We start from the raw sequence: 26,723 nt of genomic DNA on the forward strand, positions 1-26,723 counted from the left end.
GCTTAAATAAAGATATTTAAAAAAAAAACAAACAAACATAAAGAATTAAGAACTAAAGAATGCTGTGAGGGCCAGCAAAACAAACAAAAAACACAACCTTATAACCCTTTCATCGATTAGGATTATAAATTTAGGCAGTTTTCTTAACAACCAGCCCATCTCACTACACAAACACCCCTTTAAGTGGTTTCAAAAAGTTACTATCACTATTAGAACAAGAGATACTTTTAACAGTCTCAACCCTTAAGAAATTCAAAGTTTGAACCACAGGGATAGTACAGAGATAGGCCTTGCATGCAGTCAACTGAGGTTTAATCCACAGAACCCTGAGCAATGCCAGGAGTGATCCCTATACATAGAGCCTAGAGTAACCCAGAAGTGCAGGGCGTGACCAAAAATAAAGAAAAAAAAAAAAGAAAAAACACAAAAGACACATAAAAAAATGTTCCACATCACCAATTATTGGGGAGATGCAAATCAAAACAACTATAAGGTACCATCTCATGCCATAGACTGGCACACATCACAAAGATCAAGAACAATAAGTGCTGGCAGGGATGTGGGGAGAAAGGAACTCTCATTCACTGCTGGTGGGAATGCCATCTAGTCCAGCCTTTATGGAAAACAATATGGAGATTCCTCAAAAAGCTGGAAACTGAGCTCCCATATGATCCAGTTATACCACTCTTAGAGGTATACCCTAGAACATAAAAATGCAGTATAAAAAATCCCTTCCTTACACCTATATTCATTGCAGCACTATTTACAATAGCCAGACTCTGGAAACAACCAATACACCCTTCAACAGATGAATGGCTAAAGAAACTGTGGTACATATCCACAATGGAATATTATGCAGCCATCAGAAGAGATGTAGTCATAAAATTTTCCTATACATGAATGGACATGGAAACTATTATTCTAAGTGAAATAAGTCAGGGGGAAAGAGAGAGACACACACAGAAGAGACTCATTTATCTATGGATTTTAAGAAAAATAAAAGACATTATTGTAATAATGCCCAGAGATGAGGGCCAGAAGAACCAGCTCACAATATGAAGCTCACCTCAAGGAGGGGTGAGTGCACTTAGAACACTAACAACTACCATGACAATATTAATGAGTGAGAGAAGTAGAATGCCTATCTCGAATACAAGCAGAGGGAGATGGGGTGCATTGGTGGTGGGAATGTTACACTGGTGAAGGGGGGGGGGTGTTCTTTTTGTGACTGAAACCCAACTACAGTCATGTTTGTAATCACGGTGTTTAAAGATATTTTTAAAATGCCCTATAAGTTATACTATCATACCAGACCCTTACCTAAATTTTACCAAAAGAGTTTTACTATTTTTGAACTTAAAAAATCATGAGGTACTTAGATTTAGGAATAAAAGAGATTGCACCACCCTGAAAGGCACAAAATAAATTATGCATCAATGTGAAACAGGCAGGTAGAAAAGGAGGCCACCAGCAATGTGTTTTCCTCCGGAAATAAAAAAATCAAGATGCAAATTAAACACATTACTCTGGCGCCAGCCTTAACATACTGAGATGCATGTCATCCGGTGCCCAGAAAAGGCTGGACCCTATCTCCTGCAGAAGGGGAGACTGTTCAGCAGAAGCAAAATGTTGTATTAAGAATCTTCTCCTTGCCAACATCCTAACATCAGACTAATCTATTTAAGAAGAATCATGTAGAGACAGTTTTCTATTTCTTTTTTTATTTTTTATATTTTTATTTAAACACCTTGATTACAAATATGATTGTAGTTGGGTTTCTGTCATGTAAAGAACATCCCCCTTCACCAGTGCATCATTCCCATCACTAATGTCCCAAATCTCCCTCCTCCCACCCCTACCCACCGCCTGTACTTGAGACAGGCTTTCTACTTCCCTCATTCATTCGCATTGTTATGACAGTTCTCAATGTAGTTATTTCTCTAACTGTAAGAGAGAGTTTTCTAAGTTGGTTGGGGACCTATAAAACCAACTTTTAAAGGACATGCATTCTTTTCTAAGATTCTCCTTAATCTCAAATTGGGGAGCTATACCTTTGGCTCTCTATACTCTGAGGAAGCCATGTTTTCTTTTTTTCCTTTCCTCATACTTCCAGAATATATTTCATTTTATTATTCACATCCTCTTGATATTTTCCCCTAACAAAATAGACAATGGATTTGGGAAGGCTGAGCATAGAAAAGAGTGATTATTTTTCCTGGAAAGAGAAATCACATGTCTGAGACCATGATTCCCTTAGAATTTGGTGGTGGAGACTAGTTCCACATCATGAGATCATATAACTTCAAATGCAGCTTGAGAGCAATGTAGTGAGCCTAGCTGCCTAGTGGGACATCAACACTGTGCAGTTGCTTATGACAGACATCACCAATTCAGGTTAGCCCACTACTGTACGTACACACACACACACACACACACACACACACACACACACACACACGGTAGATCCAGTAAGAAGGTGGTATGGTAGCACACTCTTTAGGCTAACTGCCTCCCTTACTCCTCATTTTTCTTATGGACTTCTCTTGGGGAACCACCCAAATCATCTATAACATTAAGCAAGAAGAATAGCAGTTAGATAACCTACAAAAAATATTACTACTAAGAAGCCATGAGAATGGGGCCGGAGAGATAGCATGGAGGTAGGGTGTTTGCCTTGCTTGCAGAAGGATGGTAGTTCGAATCCCGGCATTCCATATGGCCCCCCTGCCATACTGCCTGCCAGGGGCAATTTCTAAGCGCAGAGCCAAGAGTAACCCCTGAGCACCTCCAGGTGTGACCCAAAAACAAAAACAAAAGCAAAAACAAAAAAAGAAAAGAAGCTTTGAGAAAGTTCTAGAAAGGTTTTTTAATATCCTAACAACTGCTAGAATAAATTACAAATTGATAAGGAATTGAACTGTTTTTAGCTACTTTGAGAACTAGAAAATCTAGAGGGACTAATTGTTAGCACTGACAGTAATGCCCGAGTGTCACCGGGTGTGACTGAAGAAGGAAGGAAGGAGGGAGGGAGGGAGAGAGGGAGGGAGGGAGGGAGGGAGGGAGGGAGGGAGGGAGGGAGGGAGGGAGGAAGGAAGGAAGGAAGGAAGGAAGGAAGGAAGGAAGGAAGGAAGGAAGGAAGGAAGGAAGGAAGGAAGGAAGGAAGGAAGGAAGGAAGGAAGGAAGGAAGGAAGGAAGGAAGGAAGGAAGGAAGGAAGGAAGACCATGGGGTAAAAAGGAACCTCCTGTGAAAATGCTATCAAGTAATCCTACACACCTTCATTTAAATATGGATAAAATGTTTTTAAAAAGCACTCCAAGGCACGAGACATACTGTAGGTAAGGTTCTTTCTTGCATTGCACACAGGCTGAACTTTAGGGGCTAGAGCAATATAGTACAACAGGTACAGTTCTTACTTCACACATGGCTGACCAGGGTTCAATTCCCCATCACCCCATATGGTCCCAAGTCCTACTAGGCGTGAACACTGAGCACAAAGCCAATAGTAAGCCCTAAGCAACACCAGGTATACCCCCCAAACAAAACCAATACGTGTTCAATTTCATATTATTGCACTAAGTTTGATAGAATATAAGCTAAGTAAAGACATAATAGGACAAAGTAAATAAGCAAAGTGTAATGAACAAGAAATGAAAGCAAGATCTAGTAATTCCTCTGTCTCTTCATCTTCAGACTTAAGGATGTTTCTGCCTTGGGATATTTGGGGAACACCTTTTACATGAGAGTTTTGTGATCTGTTCCAATGAGTAAGTTTTCCAACATATTCCAATTCTCAAATACCTCCCCTCATCTAAAATATGCAATATTCCAAAGTGTCATATTTGGAGGCTCAGGCATTCTGAAACTCCATCGGTATGAACCAGTAAAATATTTCTGCTACATGTTCACTAGTAAAAAGAAGCATCCTTCAGAGAAAGAACAAAGTATGATTCATGTTTGTGTTCCCACAGTTTATATGTAAGCTTTTACAAAGCATTTAAATTAAGATGAAAGAAACTTAAGAATAGCTCACTTAAGACAATTTAACATTGGAGAGGAAATAAAATTAGATTTATAGATAGTCTAAGTTGTCTTTTAAAAATTACTTTTAAAATCATCTTTATAACCACAACCACATCTTAGTTATGACAAAGATAGCCCAAACATTTGATTCTCCACCTAGAGTGAGCAAAAATCCTAATACTATTTCTAGTGTCAATATGTGACACTCAGGAAAGCAGGTTTAAAGGAACAATATAACAAAATTATAAACATTTGTAAAGTTAACAAATGGCTCTTAAATTCCTATAAAATCCTCACTAAATTGCTTGTCTCATTCCCAGAAAAGTCCTTTTGATTGTCTTAATACTCTTCTCTTTTTTTTTTTATACCACAAATTATGCAGTCGAGTTTCCCACATTTGGGGAAATCGCAGGGGTCAGCACATCTGGAGTGCAATGGATAAGCCTCACCCTGGGAAAACCACCTTCGTGATCATGGTATCTCCCCTGCCAGGTAAGTATTATATACTCTTCTTGTTATTACGACTGGAGATGTCCTCTGACATTCTTATATACTACCAAAAAAAATAAGTAATATAGGCATGTGGAAAGGAATTTTGCCATATCTAACAAAATTACATAAACCTGTTCCACTTCTAAGAATAATCGTAATGAAAAACTCCATAAATGCTACAAAATAAACAAAAGTATGCTCACTGAATGGTTATTCATAATGACAAAAGTGAAAATAAATCTAAATATGTATCAAAAGTTGCCTGAATAAAAACATTGGCACATCCATGCCATGAAACCCTATGCATACATAAAAAAATAATAAACTACACACATACTGATATGGATTAATAACCAAAATAATTTACTAGGGAAGAAAATTACAAAAAAAGCACTATGTAATTTGCTGTTATCTGTAAAACAAAAAATAAAAAATACAGACATTTCTGGGCCAGAGAGATAACACAGCAGTAGGGCGTTTGCCTCCTATACAACCAACCTGAGACTCACCCGGGTTCGATACTGACACCCCATATGGTCCTGAGCCTGCCAGGAGTGATTTCTGAGTGCGAAGACAAGAGTAACCCCTGAGCATTGCCGGTTGTGGCCCAAAAACCAATATATATAAAACTATATATATATATATATATATATATATACATACATATATAGAGATTTCTAAACATACACATTTGCTTATTTTTTAAAAAGAAGAAATGTAGATAATATACAAGTACAAGACACTACGGAATAACTACGTTCAGGAGCATGTAGAAGGGAGTTAAAGTAATACAGATGTGTGTGACTTCTGCCTTACTCTTCATATGGTTTTGATATTTATATCAGTTTATTCATTTTAAGTAGAAAAATTCTTAAAAGACCTATTACTAATATCTTTAAAACTGCAACATTTTAAAGCTTCTTTGGTTTAATTGTTAAATAAAGAGAAAAGTTGGGCCGGAAAAGAACTCAAGTGATAAAGCAAATGCCAGGCATGAACTTTGTTCAATGAACTTTTTGTTCAATCCCCAGTATCAAATGAACCACACCAAATCTTATTGGGCCAATGCATCACAACCAAGCTGAGAATTGCCACAGGGAAGTATGGATAAGGGGTAGTACTGGCCCTGAACTTTTATTAAAAAATAAACTGTAGGCATATACTATATATACATATATATGTAATTAGATAAAGTAGCAATGAGAAGAGTTGCTATATAAAACTCATTCAACTCATTAAATATTTCCAATAAGGACTAACCAATACATGGGGTTCCTGAATGGCTTCCTGAAATAACAAGCCATCCTCCTTTGAGGTTACCAGAGTGGTAGAACATTAGAGCTATGTCACAACACTAAATGAATTAAAGTAAGGTACATATTTTTTTTTCTCAAGTAAAATGAAGACACAAAGTCTTGGAAGCTAGCATCTAAATCCAAGTGTCTTAAAAAATAAGATGACTTGGGGCTGGAGAGATAGCATGGAGGTAAGGCGTTTGCCTTTCATGCAGAAGGATGGTGGTTCAAATCCCGGCATCCCATATGGTCCCCTGTGCCTACCAGGAGCGATTTCTGAGTGTAGAGCCAGGAGAAACCCCTGAGTGCTGCCAGGTGTGACCCAAAAACAACAACAACAACAACAACAACAAAAAGATGACTTGATATTCACCTCTGCTAACCCACATTTATCAATGCTACAACAACAAAAATATTTTTATTAAAGTTAGCGATCCTTTTAAAAAATAAGAAAATTGGGCTGAAGAGAGGGCATATTTGTTGCACATGGTTGCATCTAGATTTGATGCTAGATTCCCTAGCACCCCATATAGTCAGCTGAACCCCACCAGAAATGATCCCTAAGTGCTAAAATAAATCCCCCAATAAAGAATTAATAGTTTAAAGGGATTAAGTTATTTGCCTAACATTATATAGCTAATAAATTAGGATTCAGAAACATTTGTAGAGAACTATCTTTTAGCATTTTTAGCAACAAACTGTTGTAGGCAAATGAAAGCCAGAAAAGGGTGGACCCCTCAGAAAAGAAGCTACAGAATAATATGAGACATGAAGAGACCACATTCATAGAAAGGGGAGAGGGAGAGTATGATAAAACCATCAACAGGCCTTCTTACAACAGCAAAGTGTGTGTGTGTGTGTGTGTGTGTGTGTGTGTGTGTGTGTGTGTGTGTGTGTGTGTCTAGAAGTAGTGGTAGTAGTGGTGGTGGTGGTGGTGGTAGTAGTAGTAGTAGTAGTAGTAGTAGTAGTAGTAGTAGTAGTAGTAGTAGTAGTAGTAGTAGTAAAAACAAGATTCATTTGGAAATTCTGACAAGGGGAGAGAGAGAATATAAGAAAGGGAGAAAGTAACAAGCTCTAAAGAGAACATGGGCTTCTCCACTGGTGGAGAGAGCCCCAATACACACGCAGCATAAAGAGTAGGAAAGTCCACATCTCAGGAGAGGCGGATATGTGCAAGGAGGCACCCTGTAAATAGGCACAAAAAAAAAAAAAAAAGCACATGTGCCCCCAGATAAACTTTTATGTGCAAAACCCCAGGAAAAAAAAAACCATTTGGAAGCTGCTCCAGAGATGCTTGCTCTTTGAGTGCTCTTGAGTGCTCTTGAACATATAAATGTATCTCACTCACTTGCTTATTTGTATGTTTCTTTGCTTGCTTTATTCCACTCTGAAGAAAATTGCCTTCTTGGTGCCGGCGTAGTGGCGCTAGAGGTAAGGTGTCTGCCTTGCCAGCGCTAGCCTAGGATGGACCGTAGTTCGATCCCCCAGCGTCCCATATGGTCCCCCAAGCCAGGAGCGACTTCTGAGCGCATAGCCAGGAGTAACCCCTGAGCGTTACCGGGAGTGGCCCAAAAACCAAAAAAAAAAAAAAAATTGCCTTCTCTTTTGAACACATATTTCTGGTCTTTCTCTCCTCTCATATATTTCTAAGAAATTTGTGTTCAATAGAAAACTACATTGCTGGGGCCGGAGAGATAGCACAGCGGCGTTTGCCTTGCAAGCAGCCTATCCAGGACCTAAGGTGGTTGGTTCGAATACTGGCATCCCATATGGTCCCCTGTGCCTGCCAGGAGCTATTTCTGAGCAGATAGCCAGGAGTTACCCCTGAGCATGGCCGGGTGTGGCCCAAATAACAAAAAACAAAAACAAAAACCTACATTGCTTCACTATGTCAACCTCCTCCAGAAATTCTTTTCTCTGAAAAAGGTGAATGACCCAGAATACCTGTGGTCAAGGTTGGGACTGACCTAGGTAAGGCATTTCTCAAGCACTAGTTGCCTGTTGGGTTCAAAAGAGGTAGAAGCATCATTTCATCAAATCTATCTCCCTCACTCTCCACTTTACAAACCCAACAACACTAAATTACTATTTCTCAAGTTTATTACACAATCCATTAAAAAGATATACTGGAGGAGGGCAGAGAGATAGCACAGCGGTGTTTGCCTTGCACACAGGCAACACAGGACAGACTCTGGTTCGTATCTCGGCATCCCATATGGTCCCCAAGCCTGCCAGGGACAATTTCTCAGTGCAGAGCCAAGAGTAACCCCTGAGCAGCGCCAGGTGTGACCGCCCCCCAAAAAATATACTAGAAAATGAAATGTTGAATTTCAAATAACCAAACGATAGTGGGTAAACAGATTCAAAAGTAGGTTCTGAGGGGCCGGAGAGGTAGCATGGAGGTAAGGCATTTGCCTTGCATGCAAAGGGACAGTGGTTCAAATCCTGGCATCCCATATGGTCCCCCGAGCCTGCCAGGAGTGATTTCTGAATGTAGAGCCAGGAGCAACCCCTGAGCTATGCCAGATATGACTCAAAAACCAAAAAAAAAAAAAAAAAAAAAAAAAGTAGGTTCTGAAAATCGTATGATTGACTATGATTTCATATTTCTTTCCTCAAATTTACCTTTCACAATTACAAACTACAGAAAATTCAAAGTAGATCACAAGAAGTAAAAAAAAAAAATAAATTCTCCAGTCTAAATCTAAATAAGTAATTATGATTAAATGTGGCTTCAAAACTGCAATGGCATATATATCTCTTGGGTTTAATTTTACAGACTAATTCCAAGTATAATAAAAGGCTCAGTAGATTGATTTCCCTACAAGACACCTAATCCGCTTGCTCAAAAATGTTATCAAACCATGAATCTATTTTTTTCCTCGATTATTTTAAAGTTAAAATGTTATTAAAGGGATAGAGAGATAAGAGAGCAGGTAAGAAACTTGTCTTGAATGCTAATTTGCATTGATTCCTAATTTGCATAAAGTGCCCTGCGCACCATAAGGAGTAAGCCCTAAGCACTACCAGGTATAGCAAAAAGAAGCAGTTAAGGTACTTTCTGATTCCTATTGTATCAAAAAGCTATCAAATTTACCTATTTTCTTTTCTTTTTTTTTTTTTGGTTTTTGGGCCACTCCCGGCGGTGCTCAGGGGTTACTCCTGGCTGTCTGCTCAGAAATAGCTCCTGGCAGGCACGGGGGACCATATGGGACACCGGGATTTGAACCAACCACCTTAGGTCCTGGATTGGCTGCTTGCAAGGCAAACACCGCTGTGCTATCTCTCCTGGCCCAAATTTACCTATTTTCAATTAGACTGGTCATTTCCTATAAATCTCATCTAAGTTTGAAATCCAAATTGATTGGTATACTTGGTTTATATCTCACCCCACAATTTGCCAACTTGTTCATTCTGATCTATAACATAATTCTTTGGGGGATTATACTCCTGGTTTTGTGCTCAATCAAGGTAAACCAAGACAAATACCTTATCTCTGGTCAATTCAATCTCCTTTTGAAAGGTTCATAATAGGGGCTGGAGAGATAGCATGGAGGTAAGGTGTTTGCCTTGTATGCAGGACGGTGGTTCGAATCCCGCGCAATTTCTGAGCGTGTAGCCAGGAGTGATCCCTGAGCACTGCCGGGTGTGACCCAAAAAAAGAAAAAGAAAAGAAAGATTCATAATATTCTCCAAATACTTCCACTTTTCAAGTCACCAAAAGGTTAAAAGTCACAAAGCAAGCCATAAGGAACGGTCCCTGATGCTAAATTAATTTTTAAGGCTTACAAGAAAGAATAAGAAAGGAAAACAACTCACAGGCCAGAGAGATACTACAGAAAAATGCTACAGAAGGTAGTGCATTTATTTGCCTTGAGCATAGTTGACTTAGGTTCTATCCCTGGCATTCCATAAGGTTCCCTGAGGACTGATATCATAGTGCAGAGCCAGGGATTAACCCCCTGAGGATGGATGTGGTGGGAGGGAGGGAAAGGAGGAGGGAGCGAAAGGAGGGAATGAGGAAGAAAGTAAGGGGAGAGCGGGGAGGGTAGAGGAAGGGGTGGAAGGAAGGAAAGAAAATTCACCCAGGTATAAGGACCACATAATAAAAGTTTTTTGGGGGACTAAGATAAAGATGAAAACTATGTGCAAACATTAAAAACATCCACGACTATGTTACTCTATAGTTGAATTCCGTCGACTCTGTGTTTCAGACCTTCCCATTCCACTTTCTCATTATGATAACTTCATAGTCTGCAATATGTCAGGGATATTTTAAACCACTTTAACCCCAATAACTCTCATACATCTTAAGTCTTAATCTGACCCTCAGATTTCAAGCTCCTAAGTATTGCTACCTCCTGATTTCTGTTCAAATGCTGAACCTTACTTTCAAGACTTTGAAGCTCGGTCCTGGATAGGATCTCGGGAATAAAAAACTCATGTTGGCCTTGATGGTTGCATTCCTTAGATCTCGCTCTTAGTCCATTGTCCAAATAAAAAAAAAAAAATCCGTCTATTGCGCTGCTTCGTTCATATTACTTTGTAAAGAAGCATGATATATTTATTTTAAATCCCCATTTTTTAGAGGCTAACTGCAAAAATGACCAACAGCTGAGGTTCCATGATGAGCCTATCGGTGGAGACATGTCCGGACTAGTGACTTTTCATCATCATCGACTCAATACAGAAAAGAACAAAGTCAAGGACCGAATCTGGGAGGCCCAAGGATGGTCGATCAGTCAACAAAGCACCCCCAAGTTACCATATTCCTAAGAAATGGTTTTTCTCCCTGCAGCCCACATCCCTGAACATTGGGGACTCAAGCAACTTTGGGGGGTGCCAACGGTTTTGCCTTGCGTGTCTGTTCCAGCAGCGCATTAAAGCCAAGCAGCCCACATGGCAACCCCCAAAAGGGGGGCTACCTGCCCACCTGATCCCCAATTGTGATGCCCTGGCCCTCATTGGGGGCTGATGTCTCGGGCTCCATCCAGCCCAGGATGACAGGAAAGGGGCGGGGCAGGGCTGGTGGTGACTTCCACGCTGAGAAGGAAGGCGGAGATGGGTTAGGGCCTGGGAACTCAAGAACCCCAAAAAACAGCATCCCTTAAACTCGAGTCCATCCCTGGAAGCCCCGAATTCGGCGCCCAGAATCGCACCCCACGATTCCCTCCGCCCAGATCTCCCCCCCACTGCAACTCCCTAACCCACACTCGCCCCCGCCACCCAGCCGCCTCCCCACCGGGTCCCGGCTGAGCCCTCGCCTACTTGAACCTGGAATGCCTCTCGAGTATCCAACGGAGCAGCTGGAGTCTAGACAACTCGCCGGCGCTGATGCCAGCCGCGCTTCCTCGCACTCGTTTCCTTCTGCGGTAACTGGTGGCCGCCACTTAGGCGGCGGCGGCGGCGCGGCGAGCACAGCCGCCCTCCCGCCCGGCAGGTTGCAGGCCGGGCTCCTCCAACGACGTCTCGCGAGAGCGCGCTGGGCCTCGCTCGCTTGCCAAGGCGAACTCTCGCGAGAGTTGCGGGCTCGCCGCGCAGCCCGAGAGGGAGTGGGCGGGGCGCGCTGCTTGTGAGGGTTTGTTGCGGGAGCTTCGTGGAGCTCGCGTCTGTCTCTCTCTACAGCGCCTGACCTTAGGAGCGTTTCCTCTCAGGGATCCTCCTGTAGCTTCTCAGCTTACTCACTTACCACGTTTTCCCCCTTTTGGACTCGGTCACCGTTAAGGGAAAAATTAAAAAAACAAAACTGGGCCGTGTCTCTAGCCCAGAAGAAATACCTGTGGGCCCCTGCTGGCTCTGGGACAGCTTGAACCTTTCTTTCCTCTGAGGAGCCGAAGTTCTTTAATAGACGCCTCAATAGGCTTCACTACTGGGTGTTTTATATACATAAAAATAGAATATATAAATAGATCATATATTAGGGCGAGCCCGCCCATCACCTGACCTGAGTTCACACCTGTTTGTTTTGAAACGCCTTGTTGGCGGGAACCCGCGAGCCAGCTGGAACTCCTGAGGAAGAATGGGATGAGCTTGCTGCTCCTCGGAACTAGCAGGTGGCCCGTTTCTTCCAGAGCCCATTCGAGCTCAATGCTGAACTCGACCGCCTGTGACTGGGCTGAAGGGAGGAAACAGCCGCCTCCCCTTGGAGGAGGCGAAACTTTCGTCTTCTACTGAGCATTCCCGCATCCTATGAATTCAAGCTCATGGATGATCATTGCATGCCTTAGGCCAGGAGTGACCGGCTCTCTCCTTTCCTGCCACGTGGAAGAAAAATCTCCACTGGAGAGTGATGTTTGAGCTAAATCTTGGAAGGATGAGTCAGAGTTGCACAATTTTAAGTGCTAAGAAAGAATTGAGGAAGAGGACCTGGTTTCAGTCATTGGCTATGAAAAACAGTTTTTGGTCGAAAGAACTTCCTTGAAGCACTTTAAAGTCACTTTCTTTGGTTCAGGAGAATACCTTCTCTTCCCACGTGTGATGATCAAAGTGTTTTTCCGAGCCCGTATATGATTGGAGATGAGTGCTCAAGTTGCAAAATAGAGAAGGATAAAGAGCCTCTGCCTCCTTCAAGGACAGACACTAAGAGCAGTTACTGTCATAGTTGTCTTACTGCCGGTATTCTGCAAAATTGGAGATGGTCTCTATTTTTGAAACTCCCTACGTAAGAATGGCAATCTAAGAGGAATTTTGTGAAAAAATATAATCTTTTGGAAGGATAGAGAGAGAGCTCAAATGGGCATGTGCTTTGAATTTGAACATCTGGGCACCCTTGTTGCCTCAAGGATCGTGGGGAATGACCCTAAAACCAAATAAAAGCAAAGAAATTAAAAACGAACATGGTTATTATCTCACGCATCAAAACAATCATGCAAACCAAATCAATTTTGATTTATTATCAGTTTTCTATAAGCTAAAATCAAAGTGATTCCGACTTTTAAATTGAGATTACTGTCAGAAATCTCTAATATTAAAATAAAAGCTAATACTTAAAAACTTTAGTATTGAGTTATGTAATTTCCACAAATCATCCTTTCAACATTAAACATTTTCGTAACAACATTTTCATATGATGGCATATATTTATTAGCATAGTTTATTTGGCTCACTCTACTTAGGAATGGACACAACGGGCCCGGAGAGATAGCACAGCGGCGTTTGCCTTGCAAGCAGCCAATCCAGGACCTAAGGTGGTTGGTTCGAATCCCGGCGTCCCATATGGTCCCCCGTGTCTGCCAGGAGCTATTTCTGAGCAGACAGCCAGGAGTAACCCCTGAGCACCGTCAGGTGTAGCCCAAAAACCAAAAAAAAAAAAAAAAAAAAGGAATGGACACAACACTGGGGCCAACTTGGATGCACTGCTTAGTGTAATACACAAGATCTAATAATTTTCCAGGGAACAAAAATATCAGGAAATATTCCAGATAAAATATGGGCAAGTAGTTCAAAACTAGAATCTAGTCGAACTATCTTACCTTGCTTCAAATGACTGGAGTTTATACTTTATTATTTATTTTGGTGATCTACTATTTATTTTATTTTATTTTATTTTATTTTTTGGTTTTTGGGCCACACCCGGCAATGCTCAGGGGTTACTCTTGGCTGTCTGCTCAGAAATAGCTCCTGGCAGGCACGGGGGCCCATATGGGACACCGGGATTCAAACCAACCATCTTTGGTCCTGGAACGGCTGCTTGCAAGGCAAATGTCACTGTGCTATCTCTCCGGGCCCAGTGATCTACTATTGAAACACATACCATGTTAAGATGATTTGAAGGCATATATAAGATAGGCTTCATTCTGGATAAATGCTTACTCAACAAATGAATGATAAACCATAGACCCAGACTCCTATTTACCTTTGTTGGGACCTGAATTCTGAATAAGGAAGGATGACAATTTTGTAAAAGCCACAAGGCAGGCTTCTTCTTAGGTTCTGAGCAGGGAGAAAAACCATTTTGTAAGGACCACATGGTGTGAGCTACATGCTGGGGCTTCAGAAGCCTATTTCCATAGACCCCGCCTCAGTCTACCTGGCTATACCAGGTAGCCTAACAGGGAAGGACAAGGGAGCAGTAGGAAGGTACACCTAGACAAGAGCCAATTATTTTAAGGATCATTAGAAAGCTGGAACTTCCCTATATCCCTTCCCTATATAATCCTCTTCATGACCTTGGGCAGGACTCATCTCCTTCAGGGGATGGCCCCTGGCTGGCCAGGCTGAGAATCTTGTTGGCAGATAGATTAAAGTGTTAAACACTTTATTCCAGTTGAGTGGTCTCTTCCTTCTATTCTGGAACCCTATACCTTTAAAGCCCGAAATTCTTTTAAACTACAGTCTGGGCACTAAGACCTACTTAATGGTTGGTACAAGAAAATCACATTCTATTCAGCAAATATATTTATGAAAACACTGCAAAAATACAAGGGGATATAAGGATATAGAGAAAAGGGAACCGTAGGAAAGAATGTAAACTATAATCCTTGTTTGGGGGCTGCATCTTGTAAAGCACAGGGGCTACTCCTGGTTCTGCACCCTGGTTCTGCACTCAATTATTCCTGGTGGTGTGTGAGGGACCATATAGAATGTCAAAGATGGAACCAAGATGGCTATGTGCAAGTCAAATGCCCTACCTGTTGTACTATCACTCCAGCCCCAACTACAATCTTTATGAGAAACATTACAGCAACTTCAAAAATAAACTTTAGAAAGGCACTAATAGTCTATTTCTCATTCAGATATTTTCCCAAATAATACAAAGCTATATGTGTGTGTGTGTTCATACATATATACTATGGGTCATTGCAGAATTATTTACAAAAGCCAAGATATGAAAACAACTTACATGCCTGCCAATGGATGAATAGATAAAGAATAGATCAATAGGTCAAAAAGCAGCATTATATAGTGGAATACTATGCAACTATTTTTTGAAGTTTAGTGGTCAGATAATTGTACAAAGGGTAACAGACTTGCCTTGCATATGCTAAACCTTTTTTTCAATTCTGAGCACAAAATATGATTACCAAGCACTGCCAGGGGGAGCCTTGAGCCATATGTGCCCCCACACCAAAAAATAAAGATGAACATGTTTCAACAACCTAGAGATATATTAAATGAAATAAGACAAAGACTTACATTGTTTGATGTCCCCCCAAATGTGTGTGAGGAGAGAAAGCAACTTAAAATACTGGGTTGGAGGTAGGGGCCGGAGAGGTGGCGCTAGAGGTAAGGTGTCTGCCTTGCAAGCGCTAGCCAAGGAAGGACCGCGGTTTGATCCCCCAGTGTCCCATATGGTCCCCCCAAGCCAGGGGTGATTTCTGAGCACTTAGCCAGGAGTAACCCCTGAGCACCAAACGGGTGTGGCCCAAAAACAAAAAACAAGTAAACAAAATAATACTGGGTTGGAGGTGAGGAGGTAGGCAATTGAGTAACATCTGACAGTGCTCTGGGGCTATTATTGACTGTCTCAGGAGGGACCAACCATTTGCAGTGCAGAATAAAGCCAGGAAGATTAAGACACATGAATAGACATATTCTGCTAATAACAATAAGATGTGTAATTAAATAACAAAATATTATTTTGAATAATTTTGAACTCAGGATCTTAAAGCAATTCTTCACTCTCCTGATCAGCACATAAATTTAGATGATAGCTAGTGAATTGATAAAACAATGTGTTTTGCATACAAATATGTAAACATAGTAAATGCAATACATCCCTTTAAAAGAAAAAGATCCTGATATTGATACAAATATAACTGGAGGTGAAATAATTTGGACACAGAAAGAGATATGCTTTTTATATGTATAGAAACAATTTAAGACAAGATCTTTTTTTTTTTTTTTTTTTTTTTTTTTTTGGTTTTTGGGCCACACCTGGCGGTGCTCAGAGGTTTCTCCTGGCTGTCTGCTCAGAAATAGCTCCTGGCGGGCACGGGGGACCATATGGGACACCGGGATTTGAACCAACCACCTTTGGTCCTGGATCGGCTGCTTGCAAGGCAAACGCCGCTGTGCTATCTCTCCGGGCCCTAAGACAAGATCTTAAAATTAGAGAATATAATAATGATTTCCAGGGGATGAAAAGAGAGAAAAAAGAAGATGTTGGCCAAAAGATATAAAGTTTCAATTTTGCATGATGAATATATTCTGGAAATCAATGCACAGCAGAATGTCAATAGATATTAAATAATATTATACAGAGCTGGAGTATGATTTAGTGGTAATTCTACCACAGGTCTTGACTGTTTGAAACTGGATTTAGTCTCTAGCATGACTAGTTAATAATAATAATAATAATAATAGTAGTAGTAGTGCACTGAGGCTAAATGTGCTAAATGGGTAAATCTTGATAGTTCCTGTCACTAAAAGAAAATGGTAACTGTGATGTAAAATTATGTAAAATTAAAATAAAAGAAATCAAATTGTTAAAAAAAAAGAAATCAAATTTTTAAACATTTTTAAATTGTTAGATAAATCACTGCAAGAGAGCTAAAAAGTAGCTGATAGTTGAATTTCACGTATACGTTTTGACATCTATCCCTTCACCACATTCATATCCTGACAGTAATTTCCCCAGCTTTCCTTTTGTTTCCCCCAGCCCCCACTTGCCTTGATGGCACTACTTTTTTCTTTCTCTCTTTTCTTCTACCTTTTTTCTTTTAGGCACTATGATTTGCAAAGCTGTGACTGAAAGGGTACCAAGTATATCACCTTACTTTTTTTCAGTGCCCATTCTTGTCCAGAGTAATCATTTCCAACTATATTGTGTTCTCTTCTAGTGATCTCTTCTCTGTCCTAACTGCACCTTCCCCCACCCATCACTTCTATTGTCTTTGAGTATTATTCTCATACTACTTTTGTTTTTTTTTTTGTTTTGTTTTGTTTTTTTTTTTTGTGGTTTTTGGGTCACACCCGGCAGTGCTCAGGGGTTATTTCTGGCTCCAGGCTCAGAAATTGCTCCTGGCAGGCACAGGGGACCATATGGGGCGCCGGGATTCGAACTGATGACCTCCTGCATGAAAGGCAAACGCCTTACCTCCATGCTATCTCTCCGGCCCCACTACTTTTGTTTTTGTTTGATTTTTGTTTATTTCTTTTTATATCACTAATGAATGTGAACATTTTTCCTATGTCTTCCCACTGCCTCTGACTCATTTCACTCAGCATAATACTCTTCATATCTGTTGGGTCCTGGGTTCTGAACAAGAAGGGATGACATTTTGTAAAGGTCACATATCAGGCTTCTCTTAGGTTCTGAAGAAGGAAGGACGTCATTTTGTAAGAACTCTATGTTGTTAGCTACATGTTAGGTTTCCTCAAAACTATTTCCTCAAAATTATTTTACCCCAAGCTACCTGGCCATCCCAGGACATAAAGGACACAAGGGAGCAATAGGAAGATACCATAGACAATCATAGACAATCAGCCAATCATTTTAAAGATCATCAAAAAGCTAGAACTTCCCTATATAATTCGATTCAGGACCTTGGGTGGGATTTGTCTCCTTCCAGAGACTACCCTTACCAGTCAGTTTAAAGCTGTTGTTAGACAGATGAAAGTTTTTTCAGCTTTACTCCAATTGTGTGGTCTCTTCCTTTGACCCTGAACCCTAACAGTGTCTATCCATGTATAAGCAAATTTCATGACTTTATTATTTTCCTAACAACTGTGTAGTAGTACATCATGTAGATGTATCATGGTTTCTATATCTACTCATCTGTTCTTGGGCACTTGTGTTGTTTCCAGATTCTAACCATTGTGAATAGTACTGTGAATAGAGACCTTTTCTTCAATATGTTTTTGGACACTTTGGGTATATTCTCAGGAACAGTATTGCTGGATCAAGTGGAATTGTTTTTTACCAATAAATCTTTATTCATTGTATTTTCCCAGGGCACAGAAGGAGAATGGGTAAAAGATCAGCATGTATGTGGCAAAGTGATATCAAAAGGGAAAGGAAAGGAACTAACTAATACAACAAAATCAATCATCAAATATTTCTCAAAGATTGAGGTCTCCAAAGCTCACAGGCTCCAGTCTCCTGCAGTTCAAGGATAAGGGACGAGGACCAGAGAATGAACAGGCAAGTAGATATTTCCTACTTTCCCCCCTTCCTTCCCTATAAATTCAAGATTTCACATGAAGCTTTGGTTTCTAGCTGTAAACATGGAGTTACATTCGTCCGTCTTCTATTAAACAGTTTTGTGGCCACTTTGACCTAAATTTCTTGCACCTACACAAAAATTCCTGAGTGGCTTAGAAATATATTCATCTTCTCTTTCCTTGGTCTCCTGATCCCACTGTGCTCTCTCTCCAGCCCCATCATACAAAAGTTTTGTAAACAACAAAACCCCAAAAGAATATAGAGAGACCAGCACATTATTTTTACACAAACTAGGCCACCTAGCAATCACCAAATTAGCTACCCATAAGTTCTAGAAAGCCCAGACAGATACAATAAGTAGAAGGGGCTGCAAATTGGGGGCGGGGGGACATGAGCCCAGGATCAGATACATATCACTCAGTACAGTCTATTGCATTTGCCCTGTTTCAACACAGTGAGGTAGAAGTTTGCAGTGATCACAGCAAGTAAACGAACCCCTTTCCCCTTTCTCCTTTGGCTACCATGACATGAATCAGCAATATAGCAGGGCAGGACACTGGCTCTGAGCCCCATAAAGAAAACATCTAGAAGCCAAAGAATTAAAGGTTCTGAATTTTGTTCCCTGTTTCCTATTATCCATATCTGGGCATTTCAAAGTAGATACAGAAGTATCCTCTAAAAATTATCCTTATGAACTCAAACTTTAATTTTTTTTTTCAAACATACATACACTCTGTTGTGCATGGAAGGACTAGCCCAATCCAGAGGATGGATCTGGGATGTAAAGAGTCCTGAGCCCTGGGAATCTTCCATCATACACAGACCTAACTTGCTAGGGAGATCTAATACTTGAAACTTGATATTGGCTTCCTCTCAGGACCTGGCCCAGCTTCCCCTAACTTCTCTGTACCACTTTTCCTGTTCAAACCATTTCCAATCTTGGGGAGATCAAATCATAGGACTTATGGGAAAACCCAGGGAAAAACAAGCTCCCAATGAAAACTAAAAATGTAAGAGTTTCAAAATGATTTAAAAGCAGAAAAGCCCGCTCATAATCGGCAAATAAATAAATAAATAAATAAAAATAAAAATGAAGTGTTTCAATAGTCTAACCACTTCAAATATTTTTTCTTCATAATGATCAAACAAAAGTATTCCTTCTGTGCAGACCAGGAGTTGCTGATTTATTCCTGAGATTGCTCATGTATCTGAGAACACAGTTTAGGAATGAGGGCCTTAGATTCAAATACACAAAAATACAAAACCAGAATATTTATATTACAGGAAAAATTAAAATGCATAAGATATGTCATTTGCACAGAGGTAATGCAGTTGGCATCCTGGAGAAGGTGAGACTCACATGGTGCAGCTATCCAAGGCAGCAAATAAATAAAGCATTTTGGTTTTGGGGTCACACCCTGCGACGCTCAGGGGTGATTCCTGGCTCTGTGGTTTGACATCGCTTCTGGCAGGCTTGGGGAACCATATGAGATGCCAAGATTCGAAACACTGTCCGTCCTGGTTGGCTGCGTGCAAGGCAAAAGCCCTACTGTTGTGGTCTCTCTCTGGCCCTAAGAATGCTTCTTTTTATGTAATTTCCCTTTTTGAAAAGTGAAAGTTGCTGCTTGTGGTATTTTCTGTCTGTGGTTTTCATCATTGTGACTAGGATGTGCCTTGGAGTGTTTTTCTTTGGATCTCTTGTAGCTGGTACATTTTGATCATCTAGGATGTGGCTGCATGTACTCTTTAGCTCTTGGAGCTTGTCAGCTATAATGTCCTTGACTTAGTGCTCTTTAAAATTGGACATTTAGGGGCCGGTGAGGTGGTGCTAGAGGTAAGGTGGCTGTCTTGTAAGCGCTAACCAAGGAAGGACACCGGTTTGATCCCCGGCGTCCCATATGGTCCCCCCAAGCCAGGGGCAATTTCTGAGTGCTAATTCAGGAGTAACCCCTGAGCATCAAACGGTGTGGCCTGAAAAACAAAAACAAATAAAATTGGACATTTAGGGCCAGAGAGATTGCATGAAGGTAAGGCGTTTGCCTTGCATGCAAGTCGGTGGTGACATCCCATATGGTCCCCCAAGCCTGCCAGGGGCGATTTCTGAGCATAGAGCCAGGAGCAATTCCTGAGCGCTGCCAGGTGTGACCCAAAAAACAAACAAACCTCACACTGGCTTCCCTGAGATTTACAGCAGACCTGTCACCAGAAACGCTCAATGCCAGAAAGCAGTGGTGGGATATTGTGACAAGACTGAATGAAATGAATGCTTCACCCAGAATACTATACCCAGCAAAACTCACTTTCCGGTTTGATGGAAGAATACATGGTTTCACAGACAAAAAACAGCTCAGAAACTTCACAGACACAAAACCAGTCTTAAGAGAAAAACTGAAAGACCTAATCTAAGACAAGACTACCCAAAAGACACACCAAATTTTGAAATAAAGATGGCGTTAAATCCCAGGACAATTCTTTCTCTCAACGTCAATGGACTAAATGCACCAGTTAAGAGACACAGAGTGGCTAAATGGATCAAAAAACTCAATCCAACCTTCTGCTGCCTACAAGAAACGCACCTGAATAGTCAGAACAAACATAGACTCAAAATAAAAGGCTGGAGAAAAGTTATCCAAGCAAACAACACCCATAAAAAAGCTGGAGTGGCCATACTAATATCAGATAATGCAAACTTTATACTCAGGAAGGTTGTAAGGGACAAAGACGGACATTTTATATTAATCAAGGGGTACGTAGAGCAGGAAGAATTCACTCTCCTAAACATATATGCACCGAATGAGGGGCCAGCAAAATATGTAGTACAACTGTTGACAAATCTGAAAAATAATATCAACAACAACACAATAATTGTGGGGGACCTTAACACGGCTTTGTCAACACTGGACAGGTCAACCAGACTGAAACCCAACAAGAATATACTAGACCTGAGGAGAGAAATGGAAGAAAGAGGCCTAGTGGATATATATAGGACACTCCATCCCCAGAAACCTGGATACACATTCTTCTCCAATGTACATGGGACATTCTCCAGGATAGACTACATGCTGGCACATAAAACATACCTCCATAAGATCAAGAGGATAGAAATTTTGCAGACTACCTTCGCTGACCACAAGGCTCTGAAATTATTTGTGAACTCCAAAGGGACTCAGAAGAAACACTTTAACACCTGGAAGTTAAACAGCCTCATGCTCAATAACCAGTGGGTCCGAGATGAAATCAAGGAGGAAATAAAAAGGTTCCTGGAAACAAATGACAATAAAGACACAAACTCTCAGAACTTATGGGACACAGCAAAAGCAGTACTGAGAGGAAAATTTATAGCTTTGCAAGCACACATCAGGAAGGAAGAAGGAGCTTACCTGAGTAGCTTAATGACACAGCTAATAGAACTAGAAAATGCTCAACAAAAGGACCCAAGAATAGGAAGACAGAAGGAAATAACAAAGCTGAGAGCAGAAATCAACGAAGTGGAAACTCAAAAAACAATCCGAAAGATCAACGAAAGCAGAAGTTGGTTCTTTGAAAAAATAAACAAGATTGATAGACCACTGGCAAACCTAACAAAGAAAGAGAGAGAGAGAAACTTGATAACTCGTATCAGGAATGAAAAAGGAGAGATCACTACTGATATGACAGAGATTCAAAGGGTAATCAGAAACTACTTTGAAAAACTCTACGCCACTAAAAATGAGAACCTGGAAGAAATGGATAAATTCTTGGACTCTTATAATCTTCCACGGTTGAAGGAAGAGGATGTAGCATATCTAAACACCCCCATCACCATTGATGAAATTAAAACAGTAATCAAATGTCTGCCGAAAAACAAAAGCCCAGGTCCAGATGGATTCACTAATGAATTCTATCAAACTTTCCAAGAGGAACTACTGCCAATCTTGGCAAGACTCTTTCATGAAATTGAACAAACAGAAACACTTCCAAATAGCTTTTATGAAGCCAACATCACCTTGATACCTAAACCAGACAGAGACGCTACCAAAAAAGAAAATTACAGACCAATATCACTGATGAATGCAGATGCAAAGATCCTCAACAAAATCCTGGCAAATAGGATTCAATGCCTCGTTAAGAAGATCATCCACTACGATCAAGTAGGTTTCATCCCAGGAATGCAAGGCTGGTTTAACATCCGTAAATCTATCAACATAATACACAACATCAATAACAAGAAAAATAAAAACCACGTGATCATATCAATAGATGCAGAGAAAGCATTTGATAAGGTCCAACACCCATTCTTGATCAAAACTCTCAGCAAGATGGGAATGGAGGGAACCTTTCTCAATATAGTGAAGGCCATCTACCACAAGCCAGTGGCAAATATTATCCTCAATGGAGAAAAACTGAAAGCCTTCCCTCTAAATTCTGGCACAAGACAAGGCTGTCCTCTCTCACCACTCCTATTCAACATAGCACTGGAAGTACTTGCTATAGCGATTAGGCAAGAAAAGGATATCAAGGGAATCCAGATAGGAAAGGAAGAAGTCAAGCTCTCACTGTTTGCAGATGACATGATACTCTACTTAGAAAACCCTAAAGACTCTATCAAAAAGCTTCTAGAAACAATAGACTCATATAGCAAGGTGGCAGGCTACAAAATTAACACACAAAAATCAATGGCCTTTCTATATACCAATAGTAATAAGGATGAAATGGACATTAAGAAAACAACCCCATTCACAATAGTACCACACAAACTCAAATATCTTGGAATCAACTTGACTAAATATGTGAAGGACCTATACAAAGAAAACTATAAAACTCTGCTCCAAGAAATAAGAGAGGACACACGGAAATGGAAACACATACCCTGCTCATGGATTGGCAGGATTAACATCATCAAAATGGCAATACTCCCCAAGGCATTATACAGATTTAATGCCATCCCTCTAAAGATACCCATGACATTCTTCAAAGAAGTGGATCACACTTTTGAAATTCATTTGGAACAATAAACACCCTCGAATAGCTAAAGCAATCATTGGGAAAAAGAATATGGGAGGAATTACTTTTCCCAACTTTAAACTGTACTACAAAGCAACAGTTATCAAAACAGCATGGTATTGGAATAAGGATAGGTCCTCAGATCAGTGGAATAGGCTTGAATACTCAGAAAATGTTCCCCAGAGATACAACCATCTAATTTTTGATAAAGGAGCAGGAAATCCTAAATGGAGCAGGGAAAGCCTCTTCAACAAGTGGTGTTGGCACAATTGGATAGCCACTTGCAAAAAATTAAACTTAGACCCCCAGCTAACATCATGTACAAAGGTAAAATCCAAATGGATTAAAGACCTCGATATCAGCCCCAAAACCATAAGATATATAGAACAGCACATAGGCAAAACACTACAGGACATTACAGGCATCTTCAAGGAGGAAACTGCACTCTCCAAGCAAGTGAAAGCAGAGATTAACAGATGGGAATATATTAAGCTGAGAAGCTTCTGCACCTCAAAGGAAATAGTGCCCAGGATACAAGAGCCACCCACTGAGTGGGAGAAACTATTCACCCAATACCCATCAGATAAGGGGCTAATCTCCAAAATATACAAGGCACTGACAGAACTTTACAAGAAAAAAACATCTAACCCCATCAAAAAATGGGGAGAAGAAATGAACAGACACTTTGACAAAGAAGAAATACGCATGGCCAAAAGACACATGAAAAAATGTTCCACATCACTAATCATCAGGGAGATGCAAATCAAAACAACGATGAGATACCACCTCACACCCCAGAGAATGGCACACATCACAAAGAATGAGAATAAACAGTGTTGGCGGGGATGTGGAGAGAAAGGAACTCTTATCCACTGCTGGTGGGAATGCTGTCTAGTTCAACCTTTATGGAAAGCGATATGGAGATTCCTCCAAAAACTGGAAATCGAGCTCCCATACGATCCAGCTATACCACTCCTAGGAATATACCCTAGGAACACAAAAATACAATACAAAAACCCCTTCCTTACACCTATATTCATTGCAGCTCTATTTACCATAGCAAGACTCTGGAAACAACCAAGATGCCCTTCAACAGACGAATGGCTAAAGAAACTGTGGTACATATACACAATGGAATATTATGCAGCTGTCAGGAGAGATGAAGTCATGAAATTTTCCTATACATGGATGTACATGGAATCTATTATGCTGAGTGAAATAAGTCAGAGAGAGAGAGAAAAACGCAGAATGGTCTCACTCATCTATGGGTTTTAAGAAAAATGAAAGACACCCTTGTAATAATAATTTTCAGACACAAAAGAGAAAAGAGCTGGAAGTTCCAGCTCACCTCAGGAAGCTCACCACAAAGAGTGATGAGTTTAGTTAGAGAAATAACTACATTTTGAACTGTCCTAATATTGAGAATGTATGAGGGAAATGTAGAGCCTGTTTAGGGAACAGGCGGGGGTTGGGTGGGGAGGAGGGAGATTTGGGACTTGGGTGATGGGAATGTTGCACTGGTGATGGGTGGTGTTCCTTTTATGACTGAAACCCAAACACAATCATGTATGTAATCAAGGTGTTTAAATAAAAAAAAAATTATGCATTAAAAAAAAAATGTAGAGGCTGCAGTGACAGAACAGCTGGTAGGGCATAAAAAAAAAATAAAATAAAAACTACTGAGAAAAAAAAAAAAAAAGAAAAAACAAACAAACAAAAATTAAAAAAAAAAAGTTCACTACAGGGCCGGAGAGATAGCATGGAGGTAAGGTGTTTGCCTTGCATGCAGATGGTTGGTGGTTCGAATCCTCGCATCCCATATGGTCCCCCGAGCCTGCTAGGGGCGATTTCTGAACATAGAGCACTGAGCGCTGCCGGGTGTGACCCAAAAACAAAACAAAAAACAAACAAACAAAAAACAGATTCATAGAGTAATGATTTAGTTTGAAACCGGTTTCTAGAATCATAAAATTGTATTAAAAACTTTTATTCCATTAGTGATTAAGAATCAGAACTTGCTCCTATTGTCTAAACAGAAAATCTGGTCTTTCAAGAGTTTTTGACCAAAGTTATTTGCACTGATAATTTCCAAGTCAGGTTAACTTGGTTGAAAAGCAAAGGTGTGAGCCAAAATTTAACACATCTAGAAATATTTAATCTGAGACTTCTTGGAGCTACATAGCAAGAAGTAAATAATTGGTTATTTCAAATATTCTGAAAATCTGAATTGTATTGTACCTTTGAAAAAAAGTTTAAAAGGTTTAATGCTGAAATGCCAGTCCAACCTCAAATCTTTTTACTGAAGAGGAAAAAAAAATGGAGCAAATGAGCCTTTATCTCCCTCAAGATCTAGAAGGATTCTCTGGGGTTTGGTAAACTAAAAGACTGGCCTGAGGCCTGCAGTTGAAAAATATGACCAAATGTTTCCTGGGAGAGGAAGTGGCCTAATAAAGGCCACTATGACTAAAAACAAACAGTTTAGACTAGCAGTCCCTCTCTTTTATCCCCTGCGTGGAATTCACAGATGCCTCAGTTACTGGGAGAGGAAGGAATACTTTTTATTGTTGTTGTTGGTTTTTGTTTTTTTGGTTTTTGAGTCACACCCGGCAGCACTCAGGCGTTACTCCTGGCTCAATGCTCAGAAATTGCTCCTGGCAGGCTTGGGGGACCATAGGGGATTCTGAGATTCAAACCACTGACCTTCAGCATGTAAGGCAAATACCTTACCTCCATGCTATCTCTCCGGCCCCAGGAATACCTTTTAACTTTTTGCTAGATTACGCTCTTGTTCTCATTTGCATAGGTACTCATCCTTGTCTTCTTCTCCATCTCCAGACATGAATCCATACTAAACCTCTAGTCTACCTATCTCTAATCACCACTGGTAAGCAGAGATTTTTCTGACAAATACTTGTCCATTGAGATAGTCACCACTAAATTAACTTCTCTAGGTCAGCCTTCCATTCTGGCTTGTGATGATCCCATCGCTACAAAAAAGAAAGAAAAAGAAAAAGAAAAAGAAAGAAAGAAAGAAGAAAGAAGAAAGAAAGAAAGAAAGAAAGAAAGAAAGAAAGAAAGAAAGAAAGAAAGAAAGAAAGAAAGAAAGAAAGAAAGAAAGAAAGAAAGAAAGAAAATATTAATAACTTCTTTAGGTCAACCTTCCATTCTGGCTTGTGATGATCCCATCGCTACAAAAAAGAAAGAAAGAAAGAAAGAAAGAAAGAAATAAAGAAAGAAAGAAAGAAATAAAGAAAGTAAGAAAGTAAGAAAGAAAGAAAGAAAGAAAGAAGAAAGAAAAAAGAAAGAAAGAAAGAAAGAAAGAAATTAATAAAGAAAGAAAGAAAAAAGAAAGAAAGAAAGAAAGAAAGAAAGAAAGAAAGAAAGAAAGAAAGAAAGAAAGAAAGGAAGGAAGAAAGGAAGGAAGAAGGAAGGAAGGAAAGAAAGAGAGAGAAAGAAAGGAAGGAAGGAAGAAGAAAAAGGAAGAAAGAAAGAAAGAAAGAAAGAAAGAAAGAAAGAAAGAAAGAAAGAAAGAAAGAAAGAAAGAAAGAAAGAAAGAAAGGAAGAAAGAAAGAAAGAGAAGAAAGAAGAAATAAGAAAGAAAAAGAGAAGAAAGAAAGAAAGAAAGAAAGAAAGAAAGAAAGAAAGAAAGAAAGAAAGAAAGAAAGAAAGAAAGAAAGAAAGAAAGAAAGAAAGAAAGAAAAAAGAAAATATTAATCCAAGGACTGGACAGAATGCCAGTCCTCTCTAGGAAATATTTCTCATCATGATTGTTATGATTTAATAGACTGAGTGCCTAGAGGCAAATTTGTTTTAATGATCCAGATCA

At 40.1% G+C, this 26,723-nt stretch overlaps 2 protein-coding genes and 1 pseudogene across 5 annotated transcripts in view; all 3 read right to left on the bottom strand.

Annotated features, from left to right (window-relative positions):
- BTBD10 (BTB domain containing 10) overlaps positions 1 to 11,160 on the bottom strand; it is an 81,932-nt gene extending 70,772 nt beyond the window's left edge. Inside the window, exon 1 of one of the 2 annotated variants that reach the window (XM_049781045.1) lies at positions 11,083 to 11,160. The gene's annotated coding sequence lies outside the window, so the exon portion shown is untranslated. The remainder of the gene's footprint in view (positions 1 to 11,082) is intronic. The other variant, XM_049781046.1, reaches the window with a different exon arrangement.
- The window catches only part of LOC126018963 (40S ribosomal protein S4, X isoform-like), a 965,922-nt gene that overhangs the window by 623,762 nt on the left and 315,437 nt on the right, over positions 1 to 26,723 (bottom strand). The window lies entirely within an intron of this gene.
- LOC126019298 (uncharacterized) lies at positions 4,339 to 4,521 on the bottom strand (annotated as a pseudogene).

This window comes from Suncus etruscus, chromosome 9 (assembly GCF_024139225.1).
Source record: "Suncus etruscus isolate mSunEtr1 chromosome 9, mSunEtr1.pri.cur, whole genome shotgun sequence".
In the NCBI taxonomy this organism is placed as follows: Eukaryota; Metazoa; Chordata; class Mammalia; order Eulipotyphla; family Soricidae; genus Suncus; species Suncus etruscus.